Source organism: Suricata suricatta, chromosome 8 (genome assembly GCF_006229205.1).
Source record: "Suricata suricatta isolate VVHF042 chromosome 8, meerkat_22Aug2017_6uvM2_HiC, whole genome shotgun sequence".
NCBI classification, from domain to species: domain Eukaryota; kingdom Metazoa; phylum Chordata; class Mammalia; order Carnivora; family Herpestidae; genus Suricata; species Suricata suricatta.
The window spans coordinates 86,410,178-86,427,509 of record NC_043707.1 but is presented as its reverse complement, the minus strand read 5'-3'; positions in this window follow the sequence as shown (position 1 = coordinate 86,427,509).

The following is a 17,332-nucleotide window of genomic DNA, read 5'->3' as shown; positions in this document are numbered from 1 at the left end:
AGGAGATTGCTGTGGTGGAGGTCTAGGAGGTTGTTTCCTACTTTCTCCTCGAGGGTTTTGATGGTTTCCTGTCTCACATTCAGGTCCTTCAGCCATTTTGAATTTATTTTTGTGTATGGTGTAAGAAAGTGGTCTAATTTCATTCTTCTGCATGTTTCTGTCCAGTTCTCCCAGCACCACCTGCTAACAAGGCAGTCTTTTTTCCAGTGGATACTCTTTCCTGCTTTGTCAAAAATTAATTGGTTGTACATTTGTGGGCCCAGTTCTGGGTTCTCTATTCTATTCCATTGGTCCATGTGTCTGTTTTTGTGCCAATACCATACTGTCTTGATGATGACAGCTTTGTAGTAGAGGCTAAAGTCTGGGATTGTAATGCCTCCCGTTTTGGTTTTCTTCTTCAATATGACTTTGGGTATTCGGGGTCTTTTGTGGTTTCATGCGAATTTGAGGATAGTTTCTTCTAGCTTTGTGAAGAATGCTGGTGCAATTTTCATGGGGATTGCATTGAATGTGTAGATTGCTTAGGTAGTAATGACATTTTCACAAAGTTTATTCTTCTGATCCATGAACAGGGAATGTTTTTCCATTTCTTGGTGTCTTCTTCAATCTCTTTCATAAGTTTTCTATAGTTTTCATCATATAGGTTTTTACATTCTTGGTTAGGTTTACTTCCTAGGTGTTTTATGGTTTTTCATGCAATTGTGAATGGGATCAGTTTCTTGATTTCTCTTTCCACTGCTTCATTATTGGTGTATAGGAATGCAACCGATTTCTGTAAATTGATTTTATACCCTGCAACTTTACTGAATTCATTGATCAGTTCTAGAAGGCTTCTGGTGGAGTCTGCTGGGTTTTCCATGTAGCGTATCACGTCATCTGTGAAAAGTGAAGGTTTGACTTCGTTGGCAGTTCTAATGCCTTTTATTTCCTTTTGTTGTCTGATGGCTGATGCTAGGACTTCCAGCACTATGTTAAACAACAGTGGTGAGAGTGGACACCCCTGTCATCTTCCTGATCTCAGGGGGAAAGCTCTAAGTTTTTCCTCATTGAGAATGATATTAGCTGTGGGCCTTTCATAAGCTGTTTTTATAATGGTTAGGTAAGTTCCTTCTATTCTGACTTTCTCAAGGTTTTTTATTAAGAAAGGGTGCTGTATTTTGTCAAATGCTGCATCTATTGACAGGATCATATGGTTTTTATCTTTTCTTTTGTTAATGTGATGTATCACTTTGATGGATTTGTGAATATCAAACCAGCCCTGTAACCCAGCAATGAATCCCACTTGATCATGATGGATAATTCTTTTTATATGCTGTTAAATTCGATTTGCCAGTATCTTGTTGAGTACTTTTCCATCTGTATTCATTAAGGATATTGGTCTGTAGTTCTCTTTTTTTGCTAGGTCTCTGTCTGGTTTGGGTATCAAGGTAATGCTGGCTTTGTAGAATAAGTTTGGAAGTTTTCCTTCTATTTGTACTTTCTGGAATAGTTTGAGAAGAATGGGTATTAGCTCTGTTTAAATGTCTGATAGAATTCCCATGGGAAGCCATCTGACCCTGGGCTCTTATTCCTTGGGAGATTTTTGATAATGGATTCAATTTCTTAACTGGTTATCATCTTTTCATGCTTTCTATCTCTTTCCGTTTGAATTTTGGCAGTGCATGTGCATTTAGGAATTTGTCCATTTCTTCTAGGTTGTCCAGTTTGTTGGCATATAATTTTTCATAGTAATCTCTGATGATTGCTTGTATTTTAAGGGATTGGTTGTAATAGATCCTTTTTCCTTCATGATTTTGTCTATCTGGGTGCTCTCTCTTTTCTTTCTAAAGAGCCTGACTACAGGTCTATCAATTTTGTTTATTTTTTCAAAGAACCACCTCTTGGTTTCATTGTCTGTTCGACTATCTTTTTGGATTCTATATTGTGCATTTCTACCCTGATCTTTATTATTTCTTTTCTTTTGCTGGGTTTGGGGTGCTCTTGCTGCTCCCCTTTTAGTTCCAGTAGGTGCTCTGTTAGATTTTGAATTTGTGCTTTTTCTAGTTTGTTGTAGTAGGCCTGGATTGCAATATACTTTCATCTTAGGACTGCCTTTGCTGTGTCCCAGAGTCTTTGGATTGTTGTATTCTCATTTTCATTTGTTTCCATATATTTTTTAAATTTCTTCTCTAATTGCCTGATTAGCCCAATCATTCTTTAGTAGGTTGATTGTTAACCTCCACATTTTTTGGGTTTTTCCAGACTTTTTCCTGTGGTTAATTTCAAGTTTCATAGCATTGTGATCTGAAAGTGTGCATGGTATGATCTCTATTTGTTTATACTTATGGAGAGCTGCTTTATGCCCCAGTATGTGATCCATCTTGGAGAATGTGCCATGTGCACTTGAAAAGAAGGTGAATTTCCTATCTTCAGGATGCAGAGTTCTAAATATATCTATCAGTTCCATCTGTTCCAATGTGTGTTCATGTCCATTGTTTCTTAAGTGATTTTCTGTCTGGTTGATCTATCCATTGCTGTCAGTAGAGTATTAAAGTCTCCTGCAATTAGCACATTCTTTTCAATAAGATTGTTTCTGTCTGTGATTAATTGTTTCATGTATTTGGGCACTCCCGAATTTGGCACATAGATGTTTATAATTGTTAGCTCTTCCTGATGGAGAGACCCTGTAATTCTTATGTAATGTCCTTCTTCATCTCTTGTTACTGCCTTTACTATAAAGTCCAGTTTGTCTGATATAAGTATGGCTACTCCGGCTTTCTTTTGGCTTCCAGTCGCATGATAGATATTTCTCCATCCCTTTACTTTCAACCTGAAGGTTTCTTCAGGTCTAAAGTGAGTCTCTTGTATACAGCAAATAGATGGGTTTTGTTTTTTTATCCATTCTGCTATCCTGTGTCGTTTGGTTGGAGCATTCAGTCCATTTACATTCAGTGTTATTATTGAGAAATGTGGGGTTAGAGTCATTGTGTTCTCCGTAGAATTCATGTTTATAGTGGTGTCTCTGGTACTTTGTATTCTTTACAACATTTCCCTTCAGAGTTCCTTTTAGGATTTCTTATAGGGCTGGATTGGTAGTCATGAATTCTCTCAATTTTTATTTATTTGGGAACACCTTTATCTCTCCTATTTTGAATGACAGGCTTCTTGGGTAAAGGATCCTTGGCTGCATGTTTTTTCTGTTCATCACATTGAAGATTTCCTGCCATTCCTTCCTGGCCTGCCAAGTTTCATTAGATAGGTCTGTAACCACTCTGATAGGTTTCCCTTTGTATGTGATGGCCCTTTAATTCCTAGCTGCTTTCAGAATTCTCTCTTTATCTTTATATTTTGCCAGTTTCACTATGATATGTCGTGCCAAAGGTCGATTCAAATTACATCTTAAGGAGGTTCTTTGTGCCTCTTGAATTTGAATGTCTATTTCTTTCCCCAGATTTGGGAAATTCTCAGTTATAATTTGGTCTAGTATCCCTTCACGACCTTTATCTCAGTCTTCCTCTTCAGGAATTCCTATGATAGGGATGTTGTTTTGTTTGATTGTATCCCTCAGGTCTTGAATTCTCCTTTCCTGCTCCTGGATCCATTTCTCTCTGTCTCTGTCTCTCTCTCTCTCTTTTTCTTTTTTGGCTTCCTCTTTTGCTATAACTATGTCTTCTAATTCACCTATTCTTCTCTCTGCCTCTTCAATCCTTGAGGTGGCCGCCTCCACTTTATTATTCACCTCATTTATAGCCTTTTTTTTAACTTCTCACACCTATTTTCAAAGTCCGTAGTCATTGTCTCAGTTGCTTCACTGGTGCTTTTTTCAACCCTAGCGATTAATTTTATGGCAAGTTTTTAAAATTCTTGTTCTGTTATGTTGTTTAGATCTATTTTTTAGAAGTTCTGTGGCTGTGACTCCTTCCTGGAGATTCTTCAGGGGACAATTCCTTCGTTTTGTCATTTTGGCTAGTTTTCTATCTCTTGTAAGTTTTAAAAAGCCTATTGTGCACTGTGCACCTGTTAGTATTGCTCTGTTAAAGGAGGCTTATTGACTGTCCAGGGCCTGTCATTTTAGGAAATATTCTTTTAATGGTGTCTCTCAGTTTCTCTTGTTGTGCCTTAGATTATTTTATTTCCCTATTTGTTGGTATTTGCGACTCGCCATCATGCACACTTTAGCTTGTTTCTTGGGATACCCCTGAGAAGGAAAACAGACAGACAAACACAGAGGGAACAGAAGCATGCAAATGCACAGACAAATCAAACAAACAAACAAATTTAAAGGAGTAAAGGAAGAAAAGAAAATGGAGAAGAAAGAGAAGAAAAGAAGAGAAAAAAAATAAAGGGGGCAGAGACAACAAAGGACAATGGACAGTCTAAAAGTGTATAACCAGTTGAGGGGATAGATAAGGATGAGATATGGGAGAACATATCTGGATGGCAAGAGTAAGAGAAAAAAGAGGGAGAAAGGAAAAAGGAAAATAAGGAATAAAAATTTAAAAAAGTAATAATAATAAAAAATAAGTAAAAAAAAAAAAAAAGCAGCAGCTCCCCTTTGCGGATAGGCGTGGTTTGGTGTAGTAGGTCTCTGGGACTGCTCTCGGAGGCCCTGCTGTGGAGGTTGCAGAAAGTAGAATGGGGACACCCGAAGCTCCCTGGAACTAAGTGCTGCAGGCCACTCTAATGAGTCTGATCTCCTTGTGCCACAGTTAAGCCAAGCTGTATTTTCCAGGCCTGCCTCATTTCAAAATCCTAGTCCATGCACTTTTATGCTACCATAGATGAGATCTACTTGATTTGGCGGCTGGCTTTTTAGCCAGGATCTCGTAGGGGAAGGGAACAGTTTCTCTAGGTGCTGGCAGGGATTTGTGCTGCTGCTGCCAGAGGCAAGGTGCGCTCTTGGAGGCAAAGTGCACGCCCCGACAGACGCCACTGCCAATTCCCAGCCCCCAGCCAGGATCACGATCCCCTGGGAGGGGATCAGTTTCTCTTGGCACTGGCTGGGATTCACGCTGTCGCTGCCTGAGGCGCTGGCACTGCCCAGAAATAAGCTGCATGATCCTGCAGCCAAAGTGCATGCCCCTGCCTCTGCCACAGCCAACTCCCTGCCAGGATCACATAGGGGTGGGGGCTAGTTTTTCCCTGTTGGCACTCGGGATTCAGGATTCGCGTGGCCAATGCTAGAGTTGAGATGCGCTGTGGAAATGAGGTGTGTGTTTCTGGTCCTGAAGCCGAGGCCAAAGTGAGCGCCCCAGGTGCCACTGCCGCTGCTGCTGACTCCCTGCTGGGATGGTGCAGGGGTGGAGGCTGTTTTTTCCCTTGTGCCACCGGGGTTCGGGATTTAGGCTTGCCCAGCAATTATATATGGAGTGAGAGTTTTTCTCTCTCAGCGGGATCAAATGTTCTTTATCTCTTCTCTAGAGACAGTACTATGAGTGTGTTCAGTTTCTCTTTCTCTTCCCTTTGTTTCTCAGGGGCTCCACTTGCTTTCCTCGTGTTTGGCTGGGGTTCCCACCTCTCCTGCCCTTCTCGAGCTGGCCCATTTTCCAATCTCCCCAGTTCGTACTCACTCACTCAGGCATCTTTGAGGTTGTCTTCTTTCTGGAGTCTGTATTTTCTCCTTCCATTCTTGCAGATGAGAAGTAATGTCCTTCTCAGTTCAAAGATGGGGCAGACAAAGTTTACAGAGCTCCCTTCCTCTCCACCATCTTGGCTCCTCCTGGGAAATGTTTTATTTGTTTGTGTTTTATCTGTTTGTTTTGAGCTCTGGGGAGCAGAAATGAAAGTAGAAAAACAATGGAGCATATGTCTCTGCCTAATCCCTTGGATAGGTTGGTGGCTTTTTTAGAGAGAGGAGAATCACAGCTGGAGATACTATATTTGCTGAGAGTCTATGAGACCCTGATATCCCTGAGCTCTGTTATAGAATACACTATTAATTAAATGTAACTCAAAATTAGGTCAAGGGCAATATTTTTGCACCATGGTATAGGGGAGAGGAGTGGCTTAGGGCCACCATCAACAATGGTACTCATAAGCAATTTTATGAGAACAGGACACTGTTTTTCCTTTCTTCCTGGTGCTCTCCTATTCAGTGTGTCTACTATAAAGTCTCTGTAGCTGATGGATCAGTTCATGTACCGGAAGAAGCATTTATTAGGTACTCCTAGAAATCTTTGGGGATATTTTGCAAGAGACAAGAAAGTCCTGAGTAAGCATCAGGAGAAAGAGCAAGACTGGCATTTTTGGGACACTAGTTTTGTATTCTCTAGAGCATTAAAAACTTACAATGTAACTGGGTAGCTTTTACTGTCAATATGATTTATATTCTAATTGTTTCTCTGCATGTGTATATATTCCTGTAGGCTGTGAAATTCTTCTGATCAGGAATGATGTCTCAATCATCAAATTGAATGTACCTTATTCAGTATGCAGTCCATATATAATTGTTGAGTGGAAGAATAAATGGATACAGATTAAATAAAATAACACATGTAATTGTTGCTTTGAGTAATTTTAATTCACAACCACACATTTTTTTAATGTATAATAATAATCCTTGTAGAGTTACCTAGAATCATGGAACCACAAAGGGAAATTGAGAAAATTATTAGACTTGAAAACATCTTACCTTGGCAAAGCAACTCAGTCTAATCTACATTTGTATTTTGTAGGCCATACTAGTATTCTTCATTATTAAAAGGTGCTCCGTTCCCTACAATAAGAGTAGTACAGTAATTAAAAGTACAGCCTTAGAGTCAGATAGCCTGGATTGAATCTTTGGTCTAATATTCTTTGAGCTATGTGTCCTTGGCTAATAACCTATGCTTTCTGTTTTAATTCTATCATTTGTTTAATGGTAAAGATAATAATACCACCTTGTCAGATTCTAGTAAATATTAAATATGTATCATTAAAGTATTGATGATAATTTCTGGCACATGGTAAGCAGTCATCAAATGTTAGCCAGAGTTTATATTTATTTACTAAATGCTATTTCATTTGGTATGGTGTTGGCTTGGCCAAAAAGATAGTAACTCTACCCACTTATTCAATTTTGAATTTTCTATCCTTTAGTTTCATTTATGTAATACTGAGATTAGGACTGCTTAGACATATTGAATGTCAGAAATAGCATCTGGGGCACCTGAGTGGCTCAGTCAGTTAAGCATCTGACTCTTGATTTCAGCTCAGATCATGATATCAAGGTCTTGAGATCAAGCCCTGTGTCAGACTCCACCATGAGCAAGGAGCTTGCTTAAGATTCTCCCTCTCCCTCTTTCTCTTCTAAGTAAAAAATAAATTAATTACAAATAAAAAATATAGCATCTGTTAAACTTTGGGGTAGGAACGTGTTTTAAAACACCTGCCATATATTATATCTGCATTCCTGGACATGTAAAAAAAATGTTAAATGCTTTCTCAAACTTTATCTTTAGCCTTTTCTTTTCTTTTCCATTTTAACACTGCTCCTATTGCTTAGAGTTATTGACCTCCTATGGAGAGACTGATTTCCGGGTGATGCATGTACTCACAGAGTCGCAAGCCTATAAATTGACCAATCGGTAGGTGAAAACAACTCATTCCAATCTGACCATTACTCTGTTCCAGAGAGTTGCAATTAGAACTCTAACAATGGCTATATGAGAGAACTCCTAGGGAAAAGCTAAAAAGAAAGGGGCACAGAAGTATTTAGGAAACACATGAAGTCATAATTAAAAATGAGAATTGGTGTTTTAGAAAATGGATATTAAATTGGGAGAATAGTTTCTGCTTAATGGCAATATGCCCATTTCTCTGCGGGTAGCAGGGGAATGATTATTTCTCTGATGGATCATGTTTTAATAATTGCAGTGTCAGTCCACTTAAAGCACCTTTCTATGAATGAGACTGAGGTGGCCATGAACTCAACAGAAGTCACTGCATTCTGGAAAAGTCAGGCACCATAATCACATGCTTTGTAGAGGATTCGAGAAGTGTGAAATCTAGATTTAAATGGAAGCAAAATGAGTGTGCTTACTTTTGCAAGTGAAATTGCTGTGTTCATTGGTCACCTTTGTGTATCGCGTTTTCTCTGGAGAGCATGAATGCTGAGAAAGAAGACAATTTCCTTATTTTGTTATAAGTCATCTTCCTTTGCTGCATTACTGAGACAGTAATTTATCTTTATCTTTTACATTTACAATGTTATTATCAGTCATAGGATATAGCAGATTCTCATTGTCATTGGTTTTAATAGTAAAGCCATGTTGAAAGGGGTTGTAAAGAAACTTGAGACATTTGGAAAGAGATTTTTGCCTTTTCTTGCATGAGTAGTTTTCTTTCTGTCTGATTTCTGATCATATTAATTCAATGTTTTTAAGACTTCAGTGGTTTGTCATTTCCTTTAGAATAGAGTTGTAAGATAAAATACAGAACATTTAGTGAAATTTGAATTTCAGATAAATAATGAATAATGTTGATGTAAGTATACCTCACATATTACAAATGTTGCATGGAACATACTTGTCTTAAAACTTATTTCCTTTTTTAATCTGAAATTTAAATTAAACTGGGAGTCTTATATTTTTATTTGCTTAATCTGGGAAACTTACCATAGGTCAAATATCTTGACTCCATAGCCAAGCTCTAAACAATGTTTCTCTGGTACACAGATCCATTTGTCTTCTATTTTTTTCTCTTCAATCATATTGGATTTAGTTCATTAAATATATTATTTGCTCTCTCAGTGCCATGCCTTCACAGCTATTCCCTTTGGCCTAGAAAGTCTCTGCTCCCACCACCAACCACCAATATTATTTTTTTGCCTACCCCAATAACTTATATTTGTTCAAATCTTTGAAAGGTTTACCTGGAAAGCCAATATGTACAGTCTTATTCTTGTTAGGTTTACAGTGGAGACAATAAATAAAACTCCTGATCTCTTGAGTTAGTAGCCAACTGAGAAGGAAGATGTAGAAGAAAAACAGAAAGCTAAATTGACTGAAGAATATGATTATAAATTTGCAGCCAGCTGGACTTACACAACTCTCCCTCAATTGGACTTAATCCTTTAAATTGTAGGCATTGTGAAAAACAGGCTAGAGTGCTGTTCCCAAAGGAGAGAGAAACAGGACTAAGTTGAGTCTCTTCCTCAAAACTGATGAGTCAGACAAGGTACTCTGTGTCCCTTGGGGCTGGAGAGAAACTAAGATGCTTCTTTTTAAAACTTCCCTTTCATGGGAAGTTGAATAGAAATTCTCCTCTCTCCATCCTCTTCCTCTGAAAAATCAGGAATGTGGAATGTGTTTGTCTCCAGTGCGTTCAGCTTTTTTATTCCTTTAGCTTACTGAATTTATTCATCAAGTCTTGGTCAACTATTGATGTGACTCATTTACTAGTGGGAAGCAGTTAGGATGGTCACACTATTGCCTTTATAAAGACCCCTAACCATATCAACTATTTATCTTTTAAAGTCCTGAAAGGCAACTGGTGGGTAGGTTAACTTTTGCCTCCAAAAGGCTCAGAAATGGGGTAGAATAGAGTTAATTTCAAAGTCCTTCTGAACCTGGAGAGAAAATCCATTTTTTATTTAGTTTTTCATCCTGAATTAAAAATAGGTATGTTACTTAAAAACAATCCTAAAGAAGTCTCAAATTTGAATAAAACCTCTTATGAAGACCATGGATACAAAAGGTACTCCAAAAGCTACATCCATTTCTCTTTACAAGAACAAATAAATTATAAACTTAAAAAAAAATTTTTTTTAACATTATTCATTTTTGAGAGAGAGATAGAGTGTGAGTGGGGGAGGGGCAAGAGAGAGAAAGACACAGAATAGGAAGCAGGCTCCGGGCTCTCGGCTGTCTTCACAGAGCCCGGCGCAGGGCTCAAGCCCCAGAGCAGTAAAATCATGACCTGAGCTGAAGTCAAATGCTCAGCCAACTGAGCCACACAGGTGTCCCCCAAAATATTTGATCACAATCATAAATTCCTTATTCTGTTCAGTCTGACCCAGAGAAATCCCCAGTCCAATAGTTGGATAGAGTTGGGGTTGAAGAGATAGTACCTGAATTGTTTTCTACTAAAGGAGCATAGTTTCTAAAACTTGTTTAATGTGAAATTAATCCAACCTAAACCCTCCTTTATGCAAAAAATTTCTAATATTTGGACACAAAAGAATATCACAATATCAGTTCCACCTTACAAGTTTTAAAATTTTGAGTCCATCTCTAGCCTCCACAGAATATTATTCCCAGAACCTAGCACTCTGTGCAACCCAAACCCATGTTATTGTTCCCAGAAATGAGAGCAGAAGTGGTAGCTGAGTAAAAGAGGGAAGATATATGGAAATCTTGATTATAGAGTTTTACTGTCATGCCTGTATTTAAACATTTTTTATTCCAGCTGGTTAACATACAGTATAATATTTCAGGTTACAATATAATCCTTCATCAGTTCCATATAACACCCCATGCTCATCACAACAAGTGTACTGCTAATCCCCATCATTTATTTTGCCCACCCCCTCACCAACCTCCCCTCTGGTAACCATCGGTTAGTTCTCTATAGTTAAGAGTCTGTTTCTTGGTTTCTCTCTCACTTGTGTTTTCTCTCTCTCTCTCTCTCTCTCTCTCTCTCTCTCTCTCTCTCTCTCTCTCTCTCTCTTTCCCTTTGCTCATTTGCTTTGTTTCTTAAATTCCACATATGAGTGAAATCATAGAGTATTTTTCCTTCTCTGACTTATTTCAGTTAGCATAATACTGTCTAGCTCCATCCATGTCATTGCAAATTGCAAGATTTCATCCTTTTTATGGCTGAGTAGTATTCCATTGTGCATATATACCACCTTTTTTTTTTTTTATCCATTCATCAGTCATTGGACACCTGGGTTGTTTACATAATTTGGCTATTATAGATAATGCTGCTATAAACATCAGGGTGCATGTTTTCCTTTGAATTAGTACTTCCGTATTCTTTGGCTAAATACCTAGTAGTATTATTACTAGATTGTAGGGTAGTTCTATTTTTAACTTTTTGAGGAACCTGCATACTGTTTTCCAGAGTGTCCATAGCAGTACAAGAGGGTTCCCCTTTCTCCACATGCTTGCCAACACCTGTTGTTGTGTTGTTGATTTAGCCATTCTGAAAGGTATGAGATGATATCTCATTGTAGTTTCAATTTGTATTTCCCTGAGGATGAGTGTTGTTGAGCATCTTTTAATATGTCTGTTGGGTATCTGTATGTCTTCTTTGGGAAAATGTCTGTTTACATCTTCTACCTATTTTTAAATTGGATTATATTCTCTTTTCAGATGTTGAATTTTACAGATTCTTTATAGATTTTGGACTTAACCCCTTATCAAATATGTCATATGCAAAGCCTCTTACTTCTGCTTTGCCCCTACATTCTTGGTGTTCAAGGATGTGTTATGTGTTTAGGGGTATAAGCTCCATCCTTTTCTTATGAGCAGGCACTTGAGTTTTGCATCATCGTGGTCATTCTCCCTGCCTCTTTTGATAAACCTTTTTTGACACTTGAAACCTCCATCCTCTCCATATTTATTTATGCTGGAAAATCACCGTGCAGTCTTCTGCATTGCAAATGCTATTGATGCTCCCAGAGCCTGAGCCATGTGGGCCTAGTGAGCACCAAGACACCTTCCATCTGCTCCTCAATACCCTGTCTTTTCCAGACTCTCTTTAGAAAAGTAACCCCAGGTTATAAAAAATGCAATTCTCTTTTTCTTTGTACTTCATTATCCTTATTGACTCAGAAATAATACAATATCATGTTCTTACATTTATTTTTATCTTTTCAAATCTTAATTTTTTCATTGTTATTATTCTGCATAGTTCGTGGTTATTATGATACCTCATGTCAACATCCTCAATAACCGAAAGAAAAACCCCCACTTATCTAAACTTACTAAAACACTACTAAATTTTAGTGCCTCCTTAGCTTAAGCCAAAATCCTCACTCTCTCTTGCCAGTGGAATAATTTGGTTCTTACATTGCATTTTTTTAAGACTCCAAGATGATGGAGTATAAGTTACACTAATAAATAACATTTATTTCTCTTCTGAGTTTAGAATATATTGAAAACTGAGGCTGTGGACAGATGGATGGATGTCTAAATACCAGCTCAGTGTTAGTTTTGGAAAACTGACTGGAGAATGTGGTTTAGCTCCGATGCTGAAGTCGTCATCATTTCTTGATTTGCCACTGCAAGGCCAGAGTTCCTCTGTTGAACTAGCTTCTTGAGGGAAGTGAAGATTATGGTGCACAATCCCTTGAGGCTCTTTATTCAAAAGAGAAAACAGAGAGGTTGAGCATGCTCAGTTTTCTCCCTGCAACTCAGCATTTATTCAGGCATTCCATTCTTGGGGGAGAAGTGAGTGAGGGTGCAGAGAGAAGATGAAAATGAGGAGGGTGGGGGATTCATGTCCCATTCTCAATTTTCCTAAGTCAGTGCTTCCTGATATAAACTGTATAGCTTTTCATTTTGTCTGTCTTCTGACAGATAACATCCTTGAGTGCAGGGATTCTATTTGCCTTGCTTGTCAATGTATCCTTAGCATCTGGCACAGTGGTGGCACTTAGTAAGTATTTGCTTAATAATAAAGGTTTGCTTAGGCTTATGAGTGTGGAATTCTGAGGCAGCACATTGCTTGATAAACATGATTGAAGCAACTGGCAATGGTATCACCTAGAGATCCAAATAGAAGTCATTCCTTTTGCTTTCTTTTCATAGCACAGGAATAAATAACATGGTTCTGATACTCACCATGTCACTGTCTCTCAGGTGTCCTATTTATGGCAGTGCAGAATATCATTGAATAGTCCCAAGGACCCATCCATCAGTCATGTTTTCTTCTCATCCTATGCAGTGCCAGCAGGATAGTATGCTAGGTATCTGTCTCTTGAGAGCCCTGAGTAGTTTCCAGAAACATCACCTCCTCATATAATGCAAGGTTAATTTGGTATCCTCAATGAAAGGACATCGTGTACAATATTTATTTCATTATATTTTTCCTCACCTATATTTTTAATGTAAAGTTGTAACTCAAAACCTTTTACATTAGTGACCACATGGTCTAAAAACAAGTTCAATAGGCATAAACAATTTTAAGGGAAATGGTACTGATCACAAATTTCATGTATATGTGCTGGCATCAAAAACATATGGGAAGAAAATTAAATAGTGAGGCTGCCATAGAATAGTACTACTCATGTCCTTCCAAAGGACTGGAAGTGAAATCTTTAGTAGAAAAATTAAATAGATAAAACATGAAATTAGATGGAGGCCTTTCATTGTATCCAATCTAACAGCTGGTATGAGATATTTGAGATTAAGTAAGAAATGGACTGTCCTGGATAAAATTCCTGTCACTTATAGAGTAATTACTATGTGTACCAGAGATCATGTTTTATGTATACTCAATTATCCATTATAACCTATGAAGCAGTTACTATTACTCTCATTGTCCAGATGAGGAAACTGAGGCCTATTGTACCCAAGGTTACAAAGCTGGTATTATATAACAGAATTACAATACAAGTCTGTCTATTTCTGGAGGCCATGTTCATTACCAATAAGCTGTGATCCTTATTCAACGTACTCCAAAGGGGAAAGGAAATATATATATATTATATATGTAAATATATAAACATATATGTAAATATAGACTTTCATATATATGTATACATATATAAGTATGTAAATACATATTTATATACATAAGTAAATATATAATATACATGCATATTTATAAATTATAGAATTATAAATATATTTATTTTTACATGTTATAAAACCTATACTCTGGTGCTAAAAATGAGATAATGAGCCATAAATTAACTAAGCAACTTAAATGTTAAGTTAAAAATTAATAAAAAATTCAATGCAAAAAAAATAAATCAATAAAGGTCAGGAATGCTAGGGTGGAGAAGGAAATTTTAATTTTAACACACACACACACACACACACACAGTGTGAACGACTCTAGTTTAGGGTTTAAGGTAAACAGCACAAAAGAAATGTCCCCAAAAGTTTTTACATTATGTTGGCCAGCTTACCTGGTAGAGGTGCGTTCCAGCAGAAATGAGTATGCAACAACTTAAAGTTTTCTCTGCCATAAGACTCTCAAGAAACAAGTAAGGAGGCAGAAATCTGTACAAATATTTGAAGTGAAGTCTAATACTAAAGGGACTTTTCAGGAATGGATGGAATAAGAGCCAAAAGTTCTAGGTGGAAATAATCTAAATGAAATTGTTCACCCTGTAGCAGACAGCCAGTACAGGGGGCTCCTGCTTCAGAGGCACAGCCTAATATGCCTTCCTTGGTGATCAAATGGCACTCGGACAGGAGGGAGTGGTAAGCAGGGTCAGCTGATTTGAGAGGTTGGGTTTAAAAATATGAACATTATCTTTGAGGTCCCATCATAAGTCCTCTGCTAATGGAGCTGTGTATATAGCACCTAACAATTCATGGAATAGCAAATCCAATTTCCACAAAATTTAAGTTATCCTGTTTTACTTATTTTTTCATTGTTGACATTTCTTAGCTTTTGAAGAAGTTTGAAGCACAAAAAAACCACGCTTGTAGCTTTTAAATACTTTTGCTGAGTTTCTCTCTGTAGCCTGAGTTACAAATTAGTTAGTAATATAGCCATATGGTGCTGGCAAAAGTTAGGATTTCTTTTATTCAATGGATGGTTTCTGAGAGAATTGCTTTTTTTTTTTTTTTTTTGGAGAGTCATCTTCATAGAATTAGAGTTAAAACAACCATTAGTATAGACTTTGATCAAATTTAGAAATATTCTGTACAATGTCTTGGAAAGTGGTCACGTAGATTGTCAATATTGAAAGTTTTGTTGGATGGAGAGATAACCAGTTTCTCAAATAGCCATTTTGTTTTCGGTTTGGTCTCATCATTATGAAGTTCGTTATACTAATTAAAAACATGCCCATTATAATTTAGAATAATAGAACTGAAAACCAGAAAAGACTTTAAAATCTATTTGACAGAAACCCTCTTTGTATAATAAGTTTAGTGATTCATTCTACAAAAAAGTATTGTGACTCCACCATGTACCTGATATTGTTCCTGATACTAGAGATCTGGCAGTGAATCCCTAACCTAAGGAACACACTCTATTTAAATTGACTTGCTCAGTCATACAATACTGAAGAGAAATGAAAGAAGACTTCCATTTCCCTATACTATATATGTTATTCCTTTCAGATTACATTCTTCTTCTTAATTCCCCATCTATATTCTACTAGCCATCGAAAAACTATTTGAGGTCTTCTATGTGTGTCAAATCAGTCACCTGTTTGTCCTCAGGATTCTTTTTTTTATAATTCATAAATAGTGTATTTTATACTATCTCTATTTACAAATTTATCTTTTCCAGTAGACTATGAAGTCCTCAGATACCACAATTTATTCATGTTGTGAACTCTGCATCTTTATGAGTCTTTTAATTGAATGGATTAATGAATTACTGGATATTATTTTTTTTATATTAATTCGGTAAACATCTACTATATGTCTATTATTTGCCAGTCACTATACTAGCTGCTGGCAATCAGTAACAAAAGAGACACAAAGCTTATAATCTGGTACTGAAAATGAGACAGTGAACAATAAGTTAAGTAACTGAATTAAATGTCAAGTGGGAAAGTAATAAATTCTACGCAAAAAAAAATAAATCAACAAAGGTTTTTAGGAATCCTAGAGTGGAGAAGGATATTTTAATTTTAATGAAATGGTCAAGCATGTCTCAATGGAAAAGTGACATTTGATGAAGGACTTGAGGGTAATGAAGGTATGCGCTATGTAGACATTAAGGGAACAATAGCATTCTAGAAGAGGGAGCAGCCACTGCAAATATCCTCAGGAAAGAGTGTGTCTAGTGACTTCCAGGACTTCTGTGTGATTGGAGTAGTTGGAGAACAGAAAGGGAGAGAGGTCACTGGGGGCATGGAGATTGCAAAGCTTCATGAGCATTATAAAGACTGGCTCTTACTCTGAGAAATTGGGGAACCATAGGAGCATTTTGAGAGGGGCATGATAGGCTTTGATTTAGAGTGTAACAGACTTTCTCTAGATTTTCTATTGAGAATAGTCATCAGAAGGACACGGGAAGATGGAAAAGAGACCAATTAAGAGGCTGTTGTGATAGTCTGGAAAAGAAATGGTGGTGTGAGGTAGCCCTAAGAAGGGTTTGTGATATACTGAACGTAAAGCCAATAGCGTATTCTATTGGGAGGCCATGTGACAGAGAGACATCAAGGATGATTTTAGGAATTTAGGCCTAGATGACTGATAGAATGGAGTTGCCACCAGCTACAATTTGGAATGTTGTCAATGGAGCAGATACTGCAGGAGAGTGAGGAAGCAGCAATTTTGGACATAATTCTGAGATACTTACTTGGCATCAGAGTGGAGATATCATCTAGGTAGTTGGATACATAGGAAGAAGCTTGAGGGAAACAGTGGTGAGAGAGGAGAAGATCCTAGTTGTCTGTGTGGGGTGTGTTGGTATATGTAAGTGTGAGTGTGTGTGTGTCCATGTGCATATAGATTACCAAGAGGCAAGGTCTAAGCTGGAAATAAAAGAGAAAATGAAGAAACAATTTTGTGTTGTGGTGTTAAAGGAAGAGAAGAAGTTGTGAAATGGTTATTTAGGATAATGGGGACAGTGAATGGATGAAGGATATACAGTATGATTCCCAGGAAGCATTAAGGGCACCTCTAAAGTTCATGGTCATAAATCTAAAGGGAGATCAGTCAGTATGGTTTATGTTTCCTTCCAGCCATGTTCAGTTGTATGGAGACAGGTGAGGTAAAAATGGAAGGTTGAATTTAACATCTTAGACAACATTAAATATATCCTACATGAACTATAGCTATTTGGAAAAATATATTGATCATTAGCATCAGGCTTATATTTAAGGAGAGAAGTCTCTATGTGTCAGGAATATTGGGTAGTGTTTTAGATATACTTGCTTAATCAAAGTACATAGGTTAAAAGGAGGTAATTAAATATATACATAGGAAAAATGTACTCTGCATAAAAAATTATCAAGTTTTATATAAGAGAAAGTAGTAAATAAAGAGGATGCTAGTGGAAGAACAAATCAGTGACATGGCAGGAATCCAGCCTGGGGAAGAAATTTCTGGTGGCAGGGCTGCCAAGGAAGTTTTTTTTTTTAACGTTTATTTATTTATTTTTGAGAGAGAGAGAGAGAGAGAGAGAGAAGAAGAAGAAGAAGAAGAAGAAGAAGAAGGAGGAGGAGGAGGAGGAGGAGGAGGAGGAGGAGGAGGAGGAGGAGGAGGAGGAGGAGGAGGGGGGGGGGGGGGAG